Below are 17,218 nucleotides of genomic sequence, written 5' to 3'. Positions count from 1 at the left end.
TTACTTGTTCTAGGTCTTGTGAAATGTTTCTTGCATTTTCTCTATTCTATTTCACAGATTTTGGATCATCTTCACTATCATTATTCTGAATTCTTTTTCAGGTAGACTGCCTATTTGCTCTTCATTTATTAGGTCTGGTGGGTTTTTACCTTGCTCCGTCATCTGCTGTGTGTTTTTCTGTCTTCTCATTTTGCTCATCTTTCTGTGTTTGGGGTCTCCTTTTTGCAGGCTGCAGGTCCGTAGTTCCCATTGTTTTTGGTGTCTGTCTCCAGTGGCTAAAGTTCATTCAATGGGTTGTGTAGGCTTCCTGGTGGAGGGGACTCTGGTGCCTGTGTTCTGGTGGATGCAGTTGGATCTTGTCTTTCTGGTGAAAATTTCCAGGTCTAGTGTTGTGTTCTAGGGTGTCTGTGGCCTTATTATGATTTCAGGCAGCCTCTCTGCTAATGGGTGGTGTTGTGTTCCTGTCTTGCTAGTTGTTTGGCATATGGTGTCCAGCACCATAGCTTGTTGGTTGTTGAGTGAAGCTGGGTCTTGACATTGAGACGGAGATCTCTGGGAGATTTTCACCATTTGATATTATGTGCAGCTGGGAGGTCTCTTGTGGGCCAGTGTCCTGAATTTGGCTTCCCCACCTCAGAGGCACAGCACAGACTCCTGGCTGGAGCACCAAGAGCCTTTCATCCACATGGCTCAGAATAAAAGGGAGAAAAAGTAGAAAGAAGGAAAGAAAGAAGGAAGGAAGGAAAGAAAGCAAGAAAAAAGAAAAGATAGATAAAATTTAAAAAGTTATTAAAACAAAAATAGAAAATAAATATTAAGGAAAGAAATATTTTATAAGTAAAAAAAAATTGACAGACAGAACCATAGGACAAATTGTGAAAGCAAAGCTATACAAACAAAATCTCACACAGAAGCATACACATACACACTCACAAAAAGAGGAAAAGAGGAATAAATAATATATCTTGCTCACAAAGTCCACCCGTCAATATGGGATGAACCATTGTCTATTCAGGTATTCCACTGATGCAGGGTACATGAAGTTGATTGTGGAGAATTAGTCCGCTGCTCCTGAGGCTGCTGGGAGAGATCTCCCTTTATCTTTTTTTGTTTTTGTTGTCTGTGTTTTGTTGTTTGTTTTTGTTTTTGACCCTGGTGTGAAATATCTTTTAAAAATATATTTTTTTAATTAAGTGTACTTTCATTTATTTATTTATTTTTAACTGTACTGGGTTTTCATTTCTGTGTGAGGGCTTTATCTAGTTTTGGCAAGCAGTGGCCACTCTTCATTACAGTGTGCAGGCCTCTCACTGTCGTGGCCTCTCTTGTTGTGGATCATAGGCTCCAGACGTGCAGGGTCAGTAGTTGTGGCTCACGGGCCTAGTTGCTCCACGTGGCATGTGTGATCTTCCCAGACCAGGGCTCTAACCCGTGTTACCTGCATTAGCAGGCGGATTCTCAATGATTGTGCCACCAGAGAAGCCCCCCTTTCTCTTCTTTGCTCGCACAGCTCCTGTGTTTCCGCTATGAATTTGGCCCTGCCTCTGCATGTAGCTTGCCTGAGGGTGTCTGTTCTTCGCTCAGACAGGACAGGGTTAAAGGAGCCACTGATTCAGTGGCTCTGCCTCTCTCAGGCCGTGGGGATGGAGGCATATGGATGCAGGTCTGGCCTGTGGTGTCCAAACCTGGCGTGACTTTGCAGCAGCCTGAGGTGCACAATTAATTCTCCTGGGGAAGTTGTCCCTGGATCTCGGGACCCTGACACTGGCGGGCTGCTCTGCTTCCTGTTCACGGAAGCATGAGGAGGGACCTGTGCTTCCACACAGGATTCTAGGTGGTGGCAGCAGCAGCCTTAGCATCTCATGCCCATCTCTGGGGTCACGCTGATAGCCACAACTCGCACCCTTCTCTGGAGCTCCTTTAAGTAGCGCTCTCCTCGCGCACCAGGAATCAAAGAGGGAAGAAAATGTCTCTTGCCTCTCTGGAAGCTCCAGACTTCTTCCCGGACTCCCTCCCGGCTAGCCGTGCTGCACTAACCCATTCAAGCTGTGTTCACACCGCCAACTCCAGTCCTCTCCTTGCGCTCTGACCCAAGCCCGAGTCTCAGCTCCCAGCTCCTGCATGCCCCGGCCATTGAGCAGACCAGCCTCTTGGGCTGGTGAGTGCCAGTCATCACCGATACTCTGTGTGGGAACCTCTCTGCTTTGCCCTCCGCACCCGTTGCTGTGCTCTCCTATGTGGTTGCAAAGCTACACCCCTCAACCACCAGCAGTCTCCGCCCACAAAGGGGCTCCTAGTGTATGGAAGCCTTTCCTCCTTCACAGCTCCCTCCCACTGGTGCAGGTCCCATCCCTATTCTTTTGTCTTTGTTTTTCCTTTTTTTTCTTTTGCCCTACACAGGTATGTGGGGAGTTTCTGGCCTTTTGAGAGGCCTGAGGCCTTCTGCCAGCGTTCAGTAGGTATTCTGTAGGAGTTGCTCCACGTGTAGATGTATTTCTGATGTATCTGTGGGGAGGAAGGTGATCTCCGTGACTTACTCTTCTGCCATCTTACTGAACTCCCCCTCTATTTCTTTTTAAACAGAGAGGACAAAGGAAAAAATAGCAAACCAATGGTTTACCAGAACAGGTGGATTTAATCTTTTCTCATAAGCTTGGATGTGAGGCAAATTCCATGCTGGTGGGAGGGGCTGAGCCTTTCATACTATCACCTGAACCTGCAGAGCTAAAGAAAGGCTGGTCTTTCCCACAGACAACAGGGTACGGGCGTTTGACAAAAGAAGGATATGACACACTTGGATTAATAACTCTTTATTAAGAATTCCAACTCCAAACAGTAGAAAGCAGCAGCAACAACAAAAAGTCCTCAGAAGAACTTAAGGCTCAGCATTTGCGACAACTATAAGAGAAAGGGAAATAGATTGATTTGACTGAGAATGAGGTAGATGGGTGTAGAGGGAATAGCGAATGGTGTATCGTACATAGGGGACATCCAAATCATTGCCGCTCTAGTTGCAGCACAGCTCAAGAAACAGTGCTTGAATGTGGTGTCCCAGCTTTTGCTTTGATACTCGTTTCACTATTGCTGACATCCTGGGGTGAGGAGAAAGAGAGTCTGTGAAGTAAACAGAGAGGAAAGACTTACAGAGACAAAGTTAAGAGAACAGTGAAGATGAGTTGCATAGCTAGCTGATGTTTCCCAACCCAGGCAGGACCTGTTTCTGTTTGCACACTGACCCAACTCAAGCCTGAGTTGATCTTTGATCTTACTTGCTGTCTTGATAAAGGAGTAGAACATAGATACACCCTGGAACAGCATGATGATCTCTAACTTGTACTCTGTCTGAAGAGGGTGGAAACGAGGAGGGGCAACAGGGTCACTGGGATGGACAGTACCAGTAACCTGGGCAACCACCACCACAGGTGCAGTGAGTGAAAGGGTCTTACCTTAAAATAGTCAAGGAACTGCTTGAGGGGCATCTCTTCACCATTAGGCTGCAGCCACTGTACCTCAAAGCAATCCCACAGTGACCACTGCTGGTTGTAGTATTATGGGACAAAGCACAGAGTAAAGCACAAAGAGTAAAATGGGAGCAAGCCCTAATCATACGCTCCTCTTCATTTCACAAACATGCCAGTTCCATTCCTACTTTGCACAGGTTCAAACAATGAACAAAGGATACACAAAATTAAAAAATCCTCTCACCAGGTATGATGAAAACTAGAGCCAGTTCTACCGAAATAAGATACACACAACTTCTACGCATGCACACACACACATAGCATCAATCACTGATGGGCAACACCAAAGGATTCTATAAAAGCAAGCCCTTACCTGGTGATGGTGTGGGGCAAGGGGCTCAGAGAAACGGAAAAAAAAGGAAGGGCCAAGTTGATGAAGCTGTTCTTATAGGACTCAAGCTGTTGGTGTCCCTGAACTACCTTGTACAGCTCCAGACCTGCAAGGCCAACTATAGCTGCTATGGCTGGAATGATCTTCCCTGCAATCAGCTTGATCTGTAATACAGAAGGTGATGAGAAGACGTAGTTGTTAGAGACGTTCAAGGTCTAGAGAAGACTTCAAATGTGGCAGAGTTAAACTTGGAAAAGGATGCAGGGTTAGGTATAGACTATTGTAATCTTATGCCGGTCAGCAGGGGGAATGTTATAGCTCTCTGCCCGGAGACTCGATACAGCCACAATGAAATGCATATGAAAGTTGCTGTCATCATCCTGTTGTGAGTGGAGACAGAGGAAGAACAGGAGAGACAGAGTTAAGGAGAAAACGTTTTCCTGGATACTGGGAACTGAGGTATATTCACCTCAATTACCTGCCAGACCAGCCAAATACTAGCCCAGACCACAAAAGATACTTGGGTCATCCGATGCAGGAGAAACGGGTCCGTGCACCAGTCGGGGAAGATCCCACATGCCAGGGAGCGGCTGGGCACAGGAGCCATGTTTGCTGAGCCTTCCCATCCGGCGCCTGTGCTCAGTAATGGGAGAGCCCACAAGAGAGAGAAAGCCACGTACCGAAAACAACAACAACAACATAATTACAGTCAGGCCTGTAATCCCCAATAAAGCTTAGGGTGGCTCAGCCATTTCTCATACACGGTTGAGGTCCCCATCACAGCACCTTCTGAAAGTTGATGGGGTAGATCTTGAACCCAGGGAGGCTCTCTGGTTGGTCAGCATGGCTTGAGCTCCTGCAGGTGATTATCCACTGCGGAAAGGGAGGAAGTACACGTTAGTCCTTAGATACATGTTAAATCCCTGTTCACGGTCTGAGGTGCCAGCAGGAATCCAGGGTGGGGCAGAGATGTTCAGGCAGATAAAGGATTTGAAAAGGAGAGACATCATGGGAAAGAGAAAAGAAGGGGGAAAGATAGGGCAGAAAACATGTCAGAAAAGAAAAAGGTAGACAGGTGTGTGGGACATGGAGATCTGTAGAGACACTGAGGGCAACAGGTAAAGCCACTAAGAAAGGATATAGACAGCAGCATTAATCATGACAGATAAGAGGTGAAAGCACAGAAGTTGTTCACTGCTGAATGAGTGGACAGAAAAATGTGATCTATCCATCCAATGAAATATTAAGCCTTAAAATCCATTCCATTAAATAGTAAGCCTTCCAAACTGGAAGTCTACTATATTTAAAGATGGTAAATCCTTTGTGTTTCTTACCACAATTAAAAAAAAAAAAAAGGAGTCAATGAGAACATACTTCAAGAGAAAGACATAGAGAGAGATGGGGAGACATGAAGGAAGATACGAGGGAAAACAAGAGACAGAGGGATAAGAGATACAGAAAGGAACATAGGGGGAAAGTGTACAGACAGCAAAGAAGAGAGTAATATGAAATGGGAGAGACGTGAAAAAAATCTGAAGAGGGAGACCAAGGAGGATAAATGTGAAGATTATGAGAACGTTCAGAGAATGGGAAAGTTCAAAACACCTGAAAGGGAGACACGTAGGGAGATAAATAAAGAAAATATACAAAGAGGAGCATGAGAGAGTAGTTATTTCGGAAGGGAAATGCGGGGGATACATCAGGAGGGGAGAGATATACAGAGGAAGAAATTGAAGGATATATCCAAAGAAGATGAAATGTAGAGGAAGACTTACAGAGCATGAGACAGAATACGGTAGAGGGGGGGGAAATTTGAGTTGGGGGGTAGTTAGAGATGGAGAGATGAGGAGGGCTATCTAGAGAGGGAGATGAGGAAAGATATATGGAGGTTAAAAATAGGTTAGGCCTTCCCTGGTGGCCCAGTGGTTGAAAATATGCCTGCCAGGGCAGGGGACACGGGTTCGAGCCCTGGTCTGGGAAGATCCCACATGCGACAGAGCAAGTAGGCCCGTGAGCCACAAGAAGTGAAAGCCCTCACACAGAAATGAAGACCCAACACAGCCTAAATAAATAAATAAATCAGTAAATAAATAAATAACAATAGGGTAAACAGGCATACCAAAGAAGGGGGGAGGTGGATGAGGAGATCTATAATGAAATGAATCAAGGAAGAAATCAAGGCAGAGAGCCTACTGGTAAAGATCATATCCATTTGTCCCTGCATATGGACACAAAAAGAAACAGAGAAAGAACAAAACAAAGCAAACATACACACAGAAAAGAGCTGGACAACTGGTGCACCTGAGGGAGAAACAGTGGGAAGAACAAAGTAGTAGGGCATCAGAGAACTTGCCTCAACCAACCAACCTTATTTTAAATTGGAAGAAGCAAGGACCAAAGGACAGTGTGGATTAATCTCAGGCCTGAGATCTCAGAGCAGAGCCAGTGGCAAAACACAAGTACAGGGGAGGCTTGCATAGGTAGGTGATAAGTAGGATGCTAGCTCTAGGCCAACTAGATAAACATCCTCACCAACACACGAAGTGGTCTGCAGCTCCTGGTCAGAAACATGGATCTTGACACCAGACTTCGGGGTGAACTCAAGGACCTGCACAGACTGAATGAGTATCATCACAGAAGCTCGGTCCTGAGAGCCCCTCAGCCCATAGGCCTGGTCAAACAGGTTGGCAGCAGCTATCACCTAGTCCAGATGCAGGGGCTAAGAGAAGGCAAGGTATGGAGGGGTAAGCATATCAGTACTTACCTAAGGAGCTGCAGCCTCCTTCCCATCCACGTACCCACATTTGACCCGACTGTAGGAGACCTGAGGGAGGAGACTTCATTGCTGACATCAAAGATGAGCGGCTGTGCACAGACCAGAAAGGGGCTCCTGAGCTTGTAAGCTAGGAAAACAGAAAGATGTGGGAGAGTGGGACCTGAGAGGAGAGGTCTTTCTCATAATTGTGACTCCTCATTTTCAAGCCCGGAAGTCCCAAATTAGTATATCGCTGGGCACTCCCTTTGTGCCAGACACAGAGCTATTTATGAAACTTTTATGGATTGCCAGTCGTGTAGTAACATATTTAACTTATTAACTTAGTAAATATAAATCAACCCTCATAGAACTCTCATGAAATTAGGTCACCATTATTCCAACTTCCTACATGAGGCTACTAAGGCACAGAGAGAAAATACATGATTAGTCCCAATATCAAATGCAGTTGAGACTTGAAGCCACCTAGGTCCTGTGCTCTTAACACCAAAATTTCTCTTCTACAATCTCTATAGCCCTGACAGGGAATCTGGAATGACTCATGTCATATCTAAGGGAAATAGGTACCAAGTATGTTGCTTGAGAGAACAGGGCTGGGCAGGTAGAGGAGAGAGGTTGGGAGGAACAGGTCTTTGACTTCAAAAATCACTCACTTAATCATTTAATGAGATCTCTGGGACTTGGTGGTCTTGCCACAAATGGATGAACTGCAATGAACCATGTCAAAAGCGTGTAACAAACTGCTTCCAGTAAGCCTATTCTGACAAGTGGAGCCCAGAAGAGTGTAATACCTGGTTCGGAGGAAAGCTGTGCAGCAGCTGTCTGATGTTGTTGGAGCACTGGTTGTGCCAGTGCTAGTAAGCCCACGTCACACAGTCAGCCCATGTATGTGGCCGCTGAAGCACCAGGCTGAGCTGCACAGCCTGCAGCACCTCTAGGGTTTGGATGCCTGCCAGGTGCAGTGTTTGCTCCACAAACTTTGAATCCCTATCAAGAATTAGAGAGGACACAAACTCAGAGTTACACAGTGATCCCAGAGGGAGCTTAACAGCATGAAAAGTCAGTGCTGACTCCCAAATGTATAAGGCCCAAGGAATCATTAGATTATTTGAAAAGTAGACCAGGTCCTAAGTGTTACACTGGTTACAGAATGCTTTGACTGACAGGCAGCAGACACGGTGAGCGAGGATTTGGACAGAATTACTCACATTAGGTACTGGTTGACGTTTTCTGCTGGCTGCTTGAAGAGACCTTCAAACTCATCCACGGCAGACAGAGCAAATCAACACTACGTGGGTTATGGGAAACAAATAAGTTTCTGTAGGCCTTAGGACCACCATCAGGAAATACAGCAAATAGGAAGAGCATGGCTGTTATGGGAGAACAGAGGAAGAAAACCCTCCCAATCTGTCTGGTCAAACTTGTCAAGCCCTCACCACTTCAATGTAAAAACCTATGATCTTAATCTGGGAAGAGGTTTACACACAAGTGTACATTCATGCAGAATTTATTAAGATGTACACATTACCCTAGGTATGTCATGCATCAATTCAAGAAAAAGTTCACACCAAGAATAAAACATGAACGATCCCTATGCAGGTTCTGGGGACTGGGAAGAAATTAAGATAGAGGTTTGACCCCTGTGAATTTGGAGGTCGATAAATAGTCACTGGTGAAGTGATCTGGAGCACCTTGATGCTCGAAATCCAGGTTCAAAGGCCAGCTGTGCCACAGTCTTGTGACAATCAGGTATATCTTTACTTGTGTTTCCTCATTTTAAAGACAAACACTGTAACAGTAAAACTACACCTCAGGGAGTTAATAAGAAATAAGCAAACATGTACACATTTAAAGCTTAGTTTGAAAGTCACAAGGGCATATTAAGTATACATGTTTTTCTGAATTCCTGTGAGAGTTACTACTGTCATTCCAATTTTACAGATAAGGAATCTGAAGCATGAAGTGGTTAAGTCCAAGGGCACATAGTATATTAGTTTTAAAATCCTTTTTATTGGCCTTTCTGCATACTGGGTAGAGAGAAACACAATAATAGAACCATAACCTAGTAGAGGATTTATATGTATAGAAATGAACACACACACACAAACACATCTCCTTCTCCGTCTCTCTGTACCTACACACACACACACACACACACACACCAACATGGGATGCATGGAAAGGGAGAAAGACACATACTGAACTGACTCCACAAGTATAAACTCATCCCTTCTGGAAGGAAAAGTGACAGACTGAACTGTTACTGCTCATTTTCTTCCTGTTCCCATACTTCCTAAACATAGCCTCAAAGACTGGGTTAAGAATCATTTTGATAAAAGGATGGTTATTTGTGGTTTGAAAGGGGACTGTAATTAGGGCCAAGTTCTGAGGACCAGTTAATGGGGTGCTTTTACTTTGTCAATGTACATGAGAGTTATGCTCTTTTGTATGTATGTGTACTATAAAACCCAACTATGCTGACAAACTATTAAACATATTTTGGGAAACAATTAGAAAATTATTCCTAAATATGGACTTAATATTAGAGATATCTAAATAACTAGCAGAGATGATATTAAGTTAATTTTGTTCAACGACAAAATAGTATCCTGTACACAAAGAAACATATCCTCACCGTTTAGATATACACTTCTCACATAAAGTATTTCACATGGTATAAATAATACTTCCCTGTATGCTTGCAAAATAAAAATTTCAAGTTAAAGAAATCATTATGAAAAGCGTTAGGCTCCTAGGTTTAAAGTGAGTGAAGGAGAGTTAAAGAGAGGGCAGATATTACATACACTGAGGCTTCATCATCGGAATAACAAGAGTTTGGCAACTGAGACACTGTCCCAGTACATATCTGTTCCACCTCTTTCTCCCTGCAAGGCTGATCACCTGCAAAGTGTGCTCGATGACATTCGGGAAGTTCTTCAGTGTGCACCTGGGGATGGACTTGTCAGGAGGGTCCTGGCTGGAGCTGTATGACTCTGTCAGGAAGGGGATAAACCCTTACACATTACCCTTGGTACCCAGTGTGCCTGACTCCAGAAGAGGCTTTCGGTACAACACACAGCAGCAGTCCATATACGTGCCTGTGAGAAAGTTGCAGCAGGTGAGGGTGGGGAAAATAACATCAGGATAGGACACGGTGACACACACTCCCTAAAACACACACATTACTCTCGCCTCGTCCTCACCCATCCCCAAAACTCACGGGCATCCACATTGTCCGAGGCATTGTCCACACCATCCAGGTTTTGGAGGAATTTATCAATCATACACATGCTCTGTGTGAGGGCCCACACAGTTCTGATGGCTCATCACACGGATGTGTGCGTTTATCTGGTTCACAGCTGCAGCATCTGTATCAGACTTCAATTTCTGGGTAGTGATGGAGAAACAGAACTGTCATTCACATAATCACCCAACAAAACTTTACAGAGCTGTTCTGAAAACTGATTTAAGTAATGATGCACAAGACCTAGGCTCTGAGGTCAGGAGGCTCTGTGGTCTATGACAAATGCCACACAGCTTGGGCTGGGACAAATGAGGAATGGCGTGAATAAAAAAGGAAAACAGTGATACAATAGGAGACAATGGGTTGAGTATCTGTTCTTTTGTCTACCGAACATCCACTGTTTTTCGTTACTAGCACCCCGAGTTGGAATGCATTCACGCAAAGAAAACCAAGGTCCTCTGAACTTACAAAAACAAAAAGGATCCTCTGAAAGTCCAAGTCAGATCACATTCCTCTCCGCAAAGCCCTCTATTGATTCCCACTTTCACTAAGGGTGAAATGAGCTGGTCCCTATTCCTTTGACAACCTTCTCTCTTACCATGATCTATCTCTGTCTCTACTCCTTAAACATAGCAGTCATATTCCAAACTCAGGGTTTTGCTCACACTGTTAACTTCACCTGGCATACTCTTCCCTGAGATTTCTTCCTGTTCTCGTATACCATCTTTAATTCTCTGCGGTTATACCACCTTTCCAATGTGGATTTCCTTTACCACACTGCAAACCACCCTCTCATGGCACTTCCAGTTCTATATCTTGATTTTCATTCTTGCCCCTACACAGTATGTTTCACCTTGTTATGTTCTAACCACATACAGTGCTATTGTATTTATTATTTGCTCTAGCAGTTGTCCAAAATGAAGTTAAAACAAAGTTTGTGGTTTCTTTTTTATCTGATGCACAGCTATCAGGATTTCCTACGTTTGATATTTAATCTGAGAACATTTTAAAATATTATTACTCCATTTAAAATTGGAGGGGCTTCCCTGGTGACACAGTGGTTTAGAATCTCCCTGCTAATGCAGAGGAAATGTTTTTGAGCCCTGGTCTTGGAAGATCCCACATGCAACGGAGCAACTAGGCCAGAGCCACAACTACTGAGCCTGCGCGTCTGGAACCTGTGCTCCACAAAAAGACAGGCTGCACTAGTGAGAGGCCCGCGCACTGCGATGAAGCATGGTCCCCGCTTATCACAACTAGAGAAAGACCTCACATAGAAAGGAAGCCCCAACACAGCCAAAAATAAATTAATTAATTAATTAATATATATGGAATAATTCCATTATATACAAAAACACTATGAAAGAAACTCCAATACAAAGCGTTAATGACAGGAGTCAATCTGTATTTACAGTTTTACAAATTTTACTTATATAATGTCTTAGAAGATAGCTGAATTTTCGTTATTTACTGACTTTAATGTATTACATGTTTTGCTTGAAAGATGTCAGGGATATCCAGCCTCACAGAAAAAAAAAATCAATAACATTTTCAGATGACTGTTGATATTTAAAATTATATATATATCAAAACTTGACAAGCGATATTTCTTTAAAGTTTAGTTGAAAGGTAAAATACTGATCCACATCAATACGCACTGTCTTTCTCTGTATTTTGAATGGCTCTTTAGTTAATGCACAGTTCTGTATCATCATGAATTGGTCTGGTCATTTGGAAAATTCTGTGTTTTTGGGTTATGGACAGCCTCCTAGAACAGAGTGGAAAATTACCCTTTCACCTGATAAAATGAGGATAAAAAGGACATAATGTCTTAGTATTCTTAAAAGAGTTGTGATCTTTTGGAGTTGAGGAAAGAGTGCTGCCAACCTCCACTGCATTAGTGAATCTCTCATTTACTATGTCTTCTCACTAGAAAAAAGCAGAAACCTTTCATTTGCTGTCTTATATGTTCTAACTACTTAAGTAGTACCTAGTATTTGCATGATAAAATGAAAGGAAAGATAAACACTGGGCAGGCAAAATAACACTGAACTTTACAGAGACGCCCCAGATAGATCCCTCTATAATCTAGCTTCCAGAGTTCCACATTAGCCGTAACCAAAAACCAAAGAAAAAAAAAAAAGATGGCTGGGGACAGGTTTAAACTCACAAATGAAAGATGTAATAAGTTTTCAATAAATATCTCCTGGAAGAAAGAATGAGTGGTAGAGAAAAGAAATAAGGTAAGAACTGAAGGAAAGAGACAAACAAAAAAGTCCTAAGGTGGGCTTCCCTGGTGACACAGTGCTTGAGAGTCCACCTGCCGTTTAGGGGACATGGGTTCGTTCCCTCATCCAGGAAGATCCCACATTCCGTGGAGCGTCTGTGCCCATGATCCATGGCCGCTGGTCCTGAAGGTCCAGAGCCTGCGCTCCACAATGGCAGAGGCCACAACAGTGTGAGGCCCGCATACCAAAAAAAAAGAAAAAAAACGTCCAAAGGCAATAAGACAGATAACCAGAAAAAGACAGGAGAAAAGTGAAAAACAAAGCTGAACCACATACCATATCCATTCCACTCACCTTGATATCACAAGGTCGGAACAGAAACTGTCGATTCAGATTGGATTTTACTATGGTGTCCATGTCTGTAATGGTGATTGCCACACCCTCCCCACAGCCTAGCCCAGTCATGGCAAAGGTCTTGAGTAGCTCACAGCCAACGGCCCCTGCACCCACCTGGGAGGTGGCCAAGAAGAGAGACACAAGATGGTTAGGGTCACTGGGTAACAAAACCACTTCTCAGTCCTCACTACCCCTGCAGATGGCAAGAGAGTGTAAGAGGATCTATGACTGCATATTTAAGTCACAGTGCCATAAAAATCCATGGTCCTCTAAGGAAAGAGGCACAAGACCAGGATATAAAGGACCTGGTGCGAAGAAAATGGAAGAGGGATGAGATGAGGGTACAAGCCAACACCATCCCTTGTACACCACGAGGAGACTCCAGAAGAGGTGGCCAGAGCCTAGGGGACCTAAAGGTAGCTTTTGACCACAAGGTTCTCTCACCAAGAAGTATCTCTGCTTACCCAGCTTCTCTTGCAGGTCAGAGCCAAATACAGCCACCTGCCCATCATAATGGTTCTGGCACTGAGTCATGTGAAGGGAAGAGAGGGTTAGGGTAAAGCCACGTTAAAAAGATCCACAATAATGTCTTCTCCATGGGCCCAAATCACATACTGGAAGGCACGTGTCCTCTGTGAAGGCCTCTTTTTCCACAGGGAGACACTCAATGGCATCAAAGTACAGCTACTGTATAACAGGCATAAACTTTCCAGAGCAGCCCTGAGGAGTCGGTTAGAAAGAGAATGTGATCGCTGGTTAATCAGAGCTGGAAAGCAAGCAGCAGGGCTGGAAAGGAACCTGGCCCAGGCCCAGCACTGTCCGTCTCCACTCACGCTGACCTTCATAAACTCCTGGGCAGCCACACAACCAGTGAAGGAGTTGATGGGTGCCAGATCCCCAGGGGCCATATAAGCCGGCTTCTGGATGAGGTCTTCATCCAGACTGTTTTGCTGCACTGCTGGCAGAGCTTGAGAATTCAAGCCTGTGCTAGGGTCACCAGTTCTGTTGCATCCTCCTGGAAGGAGTAAAAGAACAATCACACCACTGTGGGGAGAGGGAGAGGTAGAAAAACTAAGTAGATGAAAAGGCATAGAGCAGCTTTGGTTCAAGGACCTGGTTGGCTTGCCCACCCATCTACCTCATTGTGGGGCCGAGAGGGCTGACCATGCTGGGCACGGAACTGGTGCAGGACCTGGAAGCCAATTTGTAGCTGAGGAGGGCGAGAATACTTGACAAAATTTGTTATCACAAAGTCCGGCTCTGCCTGTGAAGTAGGCAAGGTTTTCTGTGAAGAACAAGATATCAGAACCAAAAAAGTAAAATCGTGGAGATGCCTGGAACCCTACAACACACCCTCCTGCTCATAGTCACAAAGCTTATCCTCTTAGTTACTTTGACTTGACTGACAATGCCTCCACAGATGTAGTCAGAGAAATTGGAGGTATCACAGATACTAAAGGTGTAGGGACCTGGGGGATGAAAAGAATGAAGGGTTATCTGTCAATTCATTCCCTCCCAAGATCAACAGCACTATCAAAACAGGAATATGAAAACCTCCCACCTTCTTCCTCACCTAACACCCTCCCCCATACAGTGGGAGTTTGGAGTTAACAGATATAAGCTATTATATATAGAATGGGTAAACAACAGGGTCCTACTGTAGAGCACACAGAAATCTATTCAGTATCCTGAGATAAACCATCATGGAATAGAATATGAAAAAGAATGTATATATAGATAACTGAGTTACTTTGCTGTAAAGCAAAAAGTAACTAATTTTTAAATCAACTATACTTCAATTAAGAAATAAAAATAATGTATCGTACATCATAAAACAAAATCAAAAACGAAAACACAATGCTGATTTCTTCAGACAACACAGGTATTCTATGCCTAAATGCCACTCTAGAGAAAAAGAAGTAAGGCCTGAAAGGATCAGATGGCAACTACATAATTTCTCTAGAACAGACTCAAAAATATTAAAGGAACACAAAACACAACTCCAAAACGCTAACATTCACAATTACCTTCCATCCATCAACACTTACCAGAAACTTACCAGCAACATCTGTGGCTTTAGTTTTCATTAAATTTGTAAATTTTTTGTCCATTATTTCTTCAAAAACTCTTTTGGCCCACCCCTTTCTTGGGAATTTCTTTGACATGTGAAATATATTTATAATAGATGTTTTAATGTTCTTGACCTGTGATTTTACATAACAGATGTGATTAACAAATTAACACACAAGAAAAAATTAGGAAGTTTAACAAAGTAGAAGAAACTATGCAAAATACAAAAGGTGTGTGTGTGTGGGGAAAGTCAAACAAGTCAAGTGCCTTAATACTCATGTAATTGGAGTTCTGGAAAGAGATAATGATATGGCAGTGAGCTCCGAAAGTAATATTTTCAAAAAACATGTGGGCAGAAATTTTCCCAATTTCATCAAACTATAAACCCATATTTAATAAATACTTAATAAACTGCAGAAGAGACATGGAGAAAACTATACAAATGTATATAATGTATTATATATATATATATATATATATATATATATATATATATATTCCTCTGTGCTCTGTTTTTTCCGAATCCCATGTTTTGGTACGTTGTGTTTACATTTTCATTCACTTCAGAGTATTTTCTAATATCTCTTGGACACTGTTTGACTCTTTTATTACTTAGGAATGCATTGTTTAATTTCCACATATTTACAAGTTTTCACATGTTCCTCCTATTACTGATGCCCATTATTCTTTCCTTTGTGGTCAGAGAACAATTTGGTGTGATTTAAATTATTGACACTTGTTTTATGGCCTAACGTGAAGTCTATCCTGGAGAACATTCCTAGTTCAAGTGAAAGGAAATTGTATTCTTCTGTTCTTGGGAGGAATGTTGTGTACATGTCTGTTAAGTGCACTCGGTTTATATCATAGTTTTGTTTAGGTCTTCTCTTCCCTTGGTGATCATATGTTTTGTCATTCATTTGGATATGCTGTTGAACCTATTTATCTCTCTCTCAAATTTTGTAAGTTTTTGATTCAGGTATCTGGAACTTTTTTGTTAGGTGAGCATTTGTTTATAATTCTTGTGTATTTCAACAGATTTACCCTTTTATCAATAATATATTATTAATCTAATATAATAATACAGTAATATATACTGTCCTTTGTCTCATTTTTTTATTTAAAATCTGTTTTGTCTGTTGTTAGTATAGTCACTATAACTCTCTTTCGAGTTTTCTTGGCATGAGACTTATCTTTGCAACATTTTACTTAAAATCTATTTGTTTCACACTAAGATTTGTCTCTTTAACAACATATAGGTGGTCATGTTTTTAAAAAATCCATACTGACAATCTGCTTTTTAATTGAACATCTTCTAGTGTACCAATTTTATGGTTATTTGTTATTTCTTTTACTATATACATTTTAGAGCCATTTTATTAGTGGTTGCTCTGGAGTTAGGTTGTTATAAAGTAAACTGACAGTTTCTAACAACCAAGTTCACATTAATACCAACTTAATTTCAAAATATGAATTTTTTCTTTTATCTAGTTTATCCTTTTTCTTGTGTTGTTCTTATCATAAATTACATCTTTATACACTTTTTACATCAGCACCAATTAATTTTTTTTTCCTGTGGAGTAATGCTTTAAATCAGGTAAGAGAAAAAAGTAACTGCATTTGTTTACTATTGTTGCTTTAACACATTTTCAGGAATTAAATTGTTTAAAACTTTACAAATTGTTCTCTTAAAATACTACATGTTACAAGTCCCAAATCCATTTTACTGGGCTAAAGTCAATATGTTGGCAGGATTGGGTCCATCTGGAGGCTCTGCTGGGAGAATGTATTTCCTTGCCCTTTTTTTTTTTTTTTTTTTTTTTTTGCTTAGTGGTTGCTAGTATTCCTAGTCTAGTAACCCCTTCTACTACCTTCAAATACATCAGTTCATTATGTACTTCTGTCATCACGTTAACTTGTCCTCTGTCACCGACATCTCCTTCATTCCTCTTATAAGAAGCATTTTGATTAGATCCACCCAAGGTAACCCAAGAAAATTTCCCATCTGAAGACTCTAATATAATCATATATGCAAAGTTTTCTGCATAAAATAACATACATGTCCTGGGGATTAAAATGTGGGCATATTGGGGGACTATTATTCAGACTACAATCATAAAAACAAAAAAATCGTTTAAATTATCCTCTATATTTACCTATATAATTACTTTTACTGATGTTCTTTCTTTCTCTGGATTTGAGTTATCATCAAAGTGTCTTTCATTTTAGTTTGGACTCTCTCCAAGAATTATCTCATCTTGTAGGGCAGATAGTTAGCAATACATCCTCTCCGTTTTGTGATTATCTGGAATTGTCCTAATCCTGTCCTCAGTTTCAAAAGATGGTCTTGCTGCATATAAAATTCTTGGTTGACAGTTTTTGTTTTTTTTTTTTCTTTTAGCACTATGAATGAATCGAAGTGTTTTCTGCCCTGCATGTTGTCTGATGAGTAGTCTTTTTTTTTTGTGGCTTAATTGAGAATCTCTTACATGTCATGGGTTGCTACACCGTGCTTTCACAATTCTCTCTTGGTTTTTGGCTTTCAGTAGTTTATGATATGTGTTGCTATGGATCTCTTTGAGTTTAACCTGCTTTGAGTTTGTTTAGCTGGGCGAATCTGTATAATGATGTTTTGCATCAAATTTGGGATGTTTCTTG

The 17,218-nt window shown here is 42.0% G+C and overlaps 1 pseudogene across 1 annotated transcript in view; it reads right to left on the bottom strand.

Annotated features, from left to right (window-relative positions):
* Positions 1-2,018: 2,018 nt before the first annotated feature.
* LOC308609675 (ubiquitin-like modifier-activating enzyme 1) overlaps positions 2,019-17,218 on the bottom strand; it is a 44,569-nt pseudogene continuing 29,369 nt past the window's right edge. The window contains exons 2-19 of the transcript in view: positions 13,865-13,962; positions 13,632-13,778; positions 13,333-13,508; positions 13,109-13,213; positions 12,938-13,018; positions 12,452-12,607; positions 9,846-10,012; positions 9,527-9,723; positions 7,834-7,898; positions 7,417-7,612; positions 6,694-6,755; positions 6,385-6,571; positions 4,639-4,725; positions 4,140-4,232; positions 3,835-4,016; positions 3,447-3,548; positions 3,270-3,342; positions 2,019-2,155 (exon numbers count right to left, since the gene is read on the bottom strand). The product of the transcript in view is annotated as a ubiquitin-like modifier-activating enzyme 1 (transcript). The remainder of the gene's footprint in view (positions 2,156-3,269; positions 3,343-3,446; positions 3,549-3,834; positions 4,017-4,139; positions 4,233-4,638; positions 4,726-6,384; positions 6,572-6,693; positions 6,756-7,416; positions 7,613-7,833; positions 7,899-9,526; positions 9,724-9,845; positions 10,013-12,451; positions 12,608-12,937; positions 13,019-13,108; positions 13,214-13,332; positions 13,509-13,631; positions 13,779-13,864; positions 13,963-17,218) is intronic.

Source organism: Mesoplodon bidens (assembly GCF_964165515.1).
Source record: "Mesoplodon bidens genome assembly, chromosome: Y".
In the NCBI taxonomy this organism is placed as follows: domain Eukaryota; kingdom Metazoa; phylum Chordata; class Mammalia; order Artiodactyla; family Ziphiidae; genus Mesoplodon; species Mesoplodon bidens.
This window is presented reverse-complemented; position numbering and strand designations above follow the sequence as displayed.